The sequence below is a fragment of the Magnolia sinica genome, chromosome 2, assembly GCF_029962835.1.
Source record: "Magnolia sinica isolate HGM2019 chromosome 2, MsV1, whole genome shotgun sequence".
Taxonomy (NCBI): domain Eukaryota; kingdom Viridiplantae; phylum Streptophyta; class Magnoliopsida; order Magnoliales; family Magnoliaceae; genus Magnolia; species Magnolia sinica.
Window position 1 is genome coordinate 135,984,072 of NC_080574.1, and position 7,501 is coordinate 135,991,572.

Below are 7,501 nucleotides of genomic sequence, written 5' to 3' on the forward strand. Positions count from 1 at the left end.
CATGTGGCAGCACCGCATTTGTTGCAATACCCGTCGCATCATCACGGCACCCACATTGGGGGTGTGATGCAATGTGGGGCCCACCTAGTGATAGGGATTTCAGTTCATCCATGCATCCCATCACTGTTTGATATTGACTCCCATGTGATGCAGCATGGCCTGGTGATGTTGATTGGAGCAGATGGGTCCTTAAGGTGGGCCCACATTTCATGATTGATATATGATGCAATAAAATCTTGATATGGTTGTTGGGCCTCTTCACGTGTTTCTGTTCTCCACCGTCTATTTAGTGGACACAGATCAGATGGATAGGATAGTTGGGCTCCTTCATATGTTTGGACCCGATTTGCACATCACCCTGCCGGGTTTACCGTATCCGATTCTTCTGCCTCCACTGTGGATTCCTTCGTGATCATCTTATCTTCTTAGATCAAGGGCTCAGACTCGTTGGATGGTTCACCACCGTTTAAAAGATAGTGGTGACTCATCCACCATAAACGTGGCATACACGTGATGCAATCTAAACCGTCCAGATTGCCAACCCATTCGTGGGAGCAGATGATAGTAGCCATCTCGGTTTTCCTATTGAATTTTGTTCCTTTGATGGTCAGGATTTCACGATTAATATTTTCGAGGTATGTTCCATCAAGGGTGTGCCCCACAATTTGGAAGGTCTGGATGGCCGTACACGTGTGCCATGTGTGAATAGGATGCGTCACCGACATTCACGGAGTCTTTGCACTTGATATAGAGATGGGAAATGTAGCATCCAAAATGCGAGATTCCTTGCACCAGACCCAATCATGCAGGGATCCAAACCGTTGATATGACAGGGGTGTCCTGAAGCATCCTATATATGAAGTCCCAACGGTTGAATATATGACCATTCTTCTTTTGAATGTACACCGTTGCTTTATATATTTTCTTCGTTTAAGGGTCTGGATCTCGCAAAATGGAATATTTCCAGCGCAACCCTATCCACGAGGGAGTTCACATGCGTAAACAAGGAATACCATCTACACCCCACCAGGAGGCATATGTTCACAGGAGAATATCCAAGCCATCCATCAAGTGGGCCGACCATGTAGATGTCCTCACCCGAAAATAAATCTGGCACACTCATCAGGTGGACCACTGTATTAGAAATAGGCAGATGATTTAGGAAGCTCCATCATGGTTCTTTCTCAGCCGTACACTTTTCCCCATAATCTGTGGCCCACGTGACTCATAGACCAGCAGCTTGATTCTTGGATCAGGGAATGCTCATAGTACAACCTCTTTGATGGATGGATTGGATTTGTTACCCCAAGTGCATGATGGCACACGTGTGGCATCTACCTGCATCTACCTAATCTACCTTACACATTGCATGCCTTTAACTAACAAAATTATTTTTTTTTTTTTAAAAAGATATAGATATACGTCACTCTCAAATCATAAAATGAGCATGAGACCCATTGATAAAGAGAATCTCAACTCATAGGTTGAAAATCATGGCCCATGCATGATGGATGGTTGGTTATATCATCACTACAGCACTTTTCCAAACTTCCAAAAGAAAAAAATAAAAGAAATGAAAGACTTTGACACATGCTACCCTCTTTTTCGCCAAAATAAATACCACCCTTATGGATTTTACAAATAGCGCCTTCTGTTTCTCTTAATATGGTAAAAAAGAACCATGCTGCTGATATTTTAGATAGGAAAACTAACCATGGTTGGATTAGTAAAATATTTTAAAAAATAAAAACATTAACCATCTGTCCAAAACCCTAACCCTAACTCTGTCTGCCGACCCCATCTTTTAGTTCTTGCCAAAACCAACCTGTGTTCATGAGGTTGAAAATGTCTAGGTCCTCGAAGTGGGTTTGGGTTAGAAAATGCCAACCTGATTTTAATTTGAATTAGTTGGTTTGAGTTGAGCAAATTCAGGTTATAGGGCAGGTTGGGAATGCTAGAACACATCTCATATGATGTTTATATACAATCCAAGCAGACATCTTACTGAAACTTTCATAATCCAAAAGTTAGCATGATCCAAAAATCTAGTGGATCGTAACAAACTGAGAAGCAAATCAAGGGAGGAAATTACCTCTTACTTTGATATAGCCCACTAAGTTTTTAGATCGTGCTAACCGTTTACACCCTGATCCATAGCTCAAGTGACAGATTGAGTGAAAATACCTCATTTCAACACTAAGGTCTTGGTATCGATTCCTAGTGGGGGTGGCTAACAGAGGAGGAGTGTGTACTAACAGTGGGGTGTACTAGCAAGCTGACAAAGAAAAAAATGTAATGAACCGTTCAGATTTTAAGCACACATCACATGTCAAAAAGTGCTCTGGAGATGCCATTAGAACTGGTTCTCATGGATTGAGTCCTCTAGAGGTCAGGCTAGTATCAGGTTGACCCTTAACCTTACCCTTACCCTACCTACTTGAGTGGCAAGGGATAGCTTTTGACCAGATATGGAAAACAAAAGGTGGATAAGGATGGGAGCCCTAATCTCACCCAACATGATGTGCCCATGAATGTAGGGCCCATCTTGATGTATGTAGTATATCCATGCCATCCATCTGTTTTTCCAAATCATTTTAGGATGCGAGGCAAAAATTGAAGCAGATCTAAATCTCAAGTAGACCACACTATAGAAAACAGTAGGAAAAAATCATTAAAAACTTCTTGTGGGCCACAAAAGTTTTGTATCAAGGTGATATTAGTTTTTTTTTTTTCCTTCATCCAAGTTTAGGTGACCATACCAACAGGTTGGATGGCAAATAAACATTAAAATGGGTTCTAGGAAGTTTTTAATGGTGGGTGTTCAATCACCGCTATTTTCTATGGTGGGGTTCACCTGAGACTCTCATCCTGTTCATTTCTGAGCCCATATTCTAAAATGAGCTAATAAAACAGATGGACGGATTGGATATATTACATACACATTAAGATAAGGCCTCCACCTAACTTACTCTCAATAAAGGTGTTATTTGTCTTTGAACTAGAAGAGAGGGTGTTATGTGTCATGAAACCTTGAAATAAAAGCAAAAGACAATTAAAACAATTCGTGTAGCTATCCCAATTGCATTTGATACAACCCACAGTTGGGCGGTTCATCTTTTTCAAATTCGTATGATTACTCAATCTCGGCACACCCATTTACCAGCCGTTCTTGTAACAGCACTCACAAAATGCACATTTCCCTACACTTCTAAATGATACATGCGTGCAAGCTCTGGACCATTTACAGAGTGGTCCCCAACTGAAAGTTTCCTAGCCCCAAAATCCAGTCAGTCCATTTTTTCAGGTGCACCAAACATATATAAAGAAATGGATGGTTAGGAAAACAATAACCAACGGTTTTAAATTCGAGATGTATGAGTGGCCACCTGATGAGTAGGCCAGCCTGATTTTTAAGATAGGGTACATGCACTGAAGGCACCATCGAGCCACCGGTGTGGATCCCTTACATGTGGGTTATGTGTTCCATTTTGGCACGTGTGGGGCATTTGTATATGGTGAGCGGTTGAAGATGAGGAGGGGGGAATAGAGAGAGCCCATGCGGGAAAAGCTAGAAGGCGTGGCCTTGGGCACTCCTTTTCTTCATGTGGAGATTGAATAAAAAAGAAAAGTAGCCTATCTTAATAGAGATGATGGTGGTCCCCATGAGAATAATGCTCACCGTTAATCAGAATCTACATTATTTTAGCATTTATAGTCTGCTTGATGCAGGGGTCCATGCTCGATAACAGAAGTTTTATCAGGTGGGCGCCACAGTGAAAAATCCTACCAAAGGGAAATTTCCTACTTCCAAGTGTTCTTGGTGGCTTGTGCAACAAAAAGCTTTATGGGGCTCACTGTAGTATTTGTTAATGTCCATTTCTGACGCAGCTTTAGTGGATCCCTGACTGTGGGACCCACCATGACGTATATTCCTTATGTCTACATTGTTCATCCATTTTGATAGGTCATTTTAAGGCATGATCTAGAAAATGAAGCCGATCCAAATCTCAGGAGGATCACACCACTCGAAGCAATAAAAAGTCCTGGGTGTGCTACAAAAGTTTTAATTTGGATTGAGTTGATATTTTTGTGGTAACTTCATCTTGGTCTTTATGGTCTTATCAACAAGTTGGATGGAAAATAAACATTCAAAGTAACCCTAGTTAATTTTTAACGGTGAGTATTCAATCACTATTGTTTTCTATGGTGTGGTCCACTTAAGATTTGGATATGCTTCATTTTTAAAATTATGCCCTAAAATGATTTGTCAAAACAGATGAAAAGCATAAATGTAAGGCACATACATCATAGTGGACTCATAAGTAGGGATCTACTCCATTCCATCCGCTAACTTTGCCAACCAGCAACTTAAAAAATATACGGACTAATCAAAACTTAAGTAGGTCGCAACACAAGAAACAAATAGTAGAGATAGAGACACCCACACTGACACCTTTTTTAGTCCCAACCCATAGAAGTTTTGGATAAGGTTGGTGTGTATTTTCTCTTGACCATGGTAGGACTCACCTTATGAACGGTTTGATGGCATATACACATCATGGTGGGTCCTATGAAAGTTTCAACAACAACCATCCCATCCATGTTTCTTGTAGTGTAACTTATTTGAGTTTTGGATATGCTTGACCTTCGAGCTCATATCTTATCATGAGCGAGCGCAATTGATTAACTAAGTAGATATCACCTAAGTATTAAAGGTGGATGGCATAAGGTGGACTCACCTTATGAATGGTTTGATGGCACATACACATCATGGTAGGCCCTATGAAAGTTTCAACAACAACCATCCCATCCATATTTCTTGTAATGTAGCTTATTTGAGTTTTGGATATGCTTGACCTTCAAGCTCATGTCTTATCATGAGCGAGCACAATTGATTAACTAAGTAGATACCACCTGAGCATTAAAGGTGGATGGCATAAGGTGGAGTCACCTTATGAACGGTTTGATGGCATATACACATCATGGTGGGTCCTATGAAAGTTTCAACAACAACCGTCCCATCCATGTTTCTTGTAATTTAGCTTATTTGAGTTTTGGATATGCTTGACCTTTGAGCTCATGTCTTATCATGAGCGAGGACGATTAACTAAGTAGATACCACCTAAGCATTAAAGGTGGATGGCATAAGGTGGACTCACCTTATGTACGGTTTGATGGCATATACACATCATGGTGGGTCCTATGAAAGTTTCAACAACAACCATCCCATCCATATTTCTTGTAATGTAGCTTATTTGAGTTTTGGATATGCTTGACTTTCGAGCTCATGTCTTATCATGAGGGGGCGTAATTGATTAACTAAGTAGATACCACTCAAGCAATAAAGGTAGCTTATACAAAGCTTTATGTAAGAAATTCACGTCCAACCGTTTTGATGAGCAATCCATGGTGCAAATTCAAAAAAGGCTCAAAATGCACGCCGTACAATGAGTAAAGTGATAAGGACGTGTATTGAAAAGCACCATTGCTACATCTTTCATTCAACTAGCAAAACTTGGGTCCACCAGTTGATGAACCGTCCCGGTCACCACCTCAAGTTCATGGAGCCCCTATGTATGACATCTTAGGTTGGTTATATAGTCCTCTCTTTAGTTTCTATCGGTGGGTCCCATGGTTTAATTCCAAATTATGGGAAAATTATAAGTGGATCATTCCTTGAAAATTTTCTTGATGAGGCAATACAAACCTTCCAATATGTTGCTTGAAAATCAAAGGCTAAGAAGACCAAAGTGAGACCCAGGTAAGTGGCTGAGATCTTCTAATTAACATGGAAGATCTCTTCTAGGATGGCCCACCCTCAATGTGTGATTATATCTCTACTATATATAATGCCAAAAGCATTGGACATTCTGCCCCACAATCAGTTTTCATCAGGAGAAACCTTTATATTTAAGGGGTTTTATAAATAGTTGTTTAAAATAAGTCATGGGCATTTTGGAAATTTGAAAATGTGTATGCCTAACAACAACTACAAGCAGTTAATATTTACCTACAAATGCGACTTAACAATTAAGATTTAGCCCTCCTTCCTTTACATATATTAATAGACCCATAGATGCCACTCATTGGTTAAGATGTAGCTCGCTTCCTTTACATATTTTAATACAATATCATGTACAGAAATACATCTCCTCTGTGTATATATCCCACAGTGATTTATTTTCTTTCTTGCATGGAGCCAAATGAATAATAGATTGTGCAATGGTACGTGTTATCCATGTAAAATTCACAAAATCATTCATTCATGTGAAAACCATTAATTGAATTATATGTATAAAATATGAGCCTAATAAAATACTTACATGGACCACACATATGTAAACAATGTAAAGTTACTCTCAAAACTGCTACGTTCACATGGTGTGGCTCTTTTGATAGGATGATTTGTGTATCTTCTCCTAATTAACAAGTTTGATTAACAAGTTTGATGAAAGATATACCGCATGTGCCCAAATAAACCTATAATTGGCATCCATTTACACTGCTCCATGTGGTGTGGCTCATTTGAATGGTAAGTATTGCCGAATTTTTTACATGAATAGCTAACATTGAGTATAGAATCAGATGAGTGGAGTAGATTTTACACTTAAAATATGGTGGACCCCACAGACTTGGTTACACGTTTTTCAAAGCACTCATATCTCCCTCCACCTCTCCCCTGTTTATCCGCCGAATCTCTCTTTTTATTTTTATCCCACTTTGCTTCACCTGCACCGTGCACCGTACACCTGGAAAATCCTAACAGAATCCGCTTCCAGCACACGGTCGGCTGTTTATTCGTTCAGAGAAATGATCCAGTACTTTTTACTGCACTATAAATTATAGTGCTCCTAGTTGCAAATTTCAGTTAGACAGTATAATAGATTGATCTGAACCGTCCATTAAGTCTAGAATGAATTTTTAAGGCTACCACATAAAGGTTGCTCTAATTAGACAATCTAATCCATCCTTGGTTTGGCCTTATTTTCTACATTCATCCGCTTTCCAACCCATGAATGGGATGGGTACGATTGCCTGAGAAAAGTGATTATTTAGAATCATAAGCAATCCATAATGGTCCCCAATAAATATATAGATCAGACTGTATATTAGATCTATTTTCGTGCAAATGATCTTGACCGTCCATATTAAAGATGATTGATCGAATGGTTAATATTTGTCAGATTCGATTGATGCTTGCATTGTTGCCCATGAAATGTGCGTTGGGCCTATTGAACAGTCCAGATCAACGGATTTAATAGTTAAAGTATCCCAATGCAACTAGAAGCACTATTTATTTAATGTAAGAATTTTAATTACAGAAATGTACTAGTGCTCTTACAGTAGTATAAGTTATGGTGCTTTTAGGTGCATTGGTAACACACTCCAACTCCAATCTATTAATCTAGACCGTCCAATAAGTCCAACACGCAATTCATGGACTACCATGCAAACGTAACAATTATTTGGCAAAAATTAACAATTTGATCAATGGCATTTA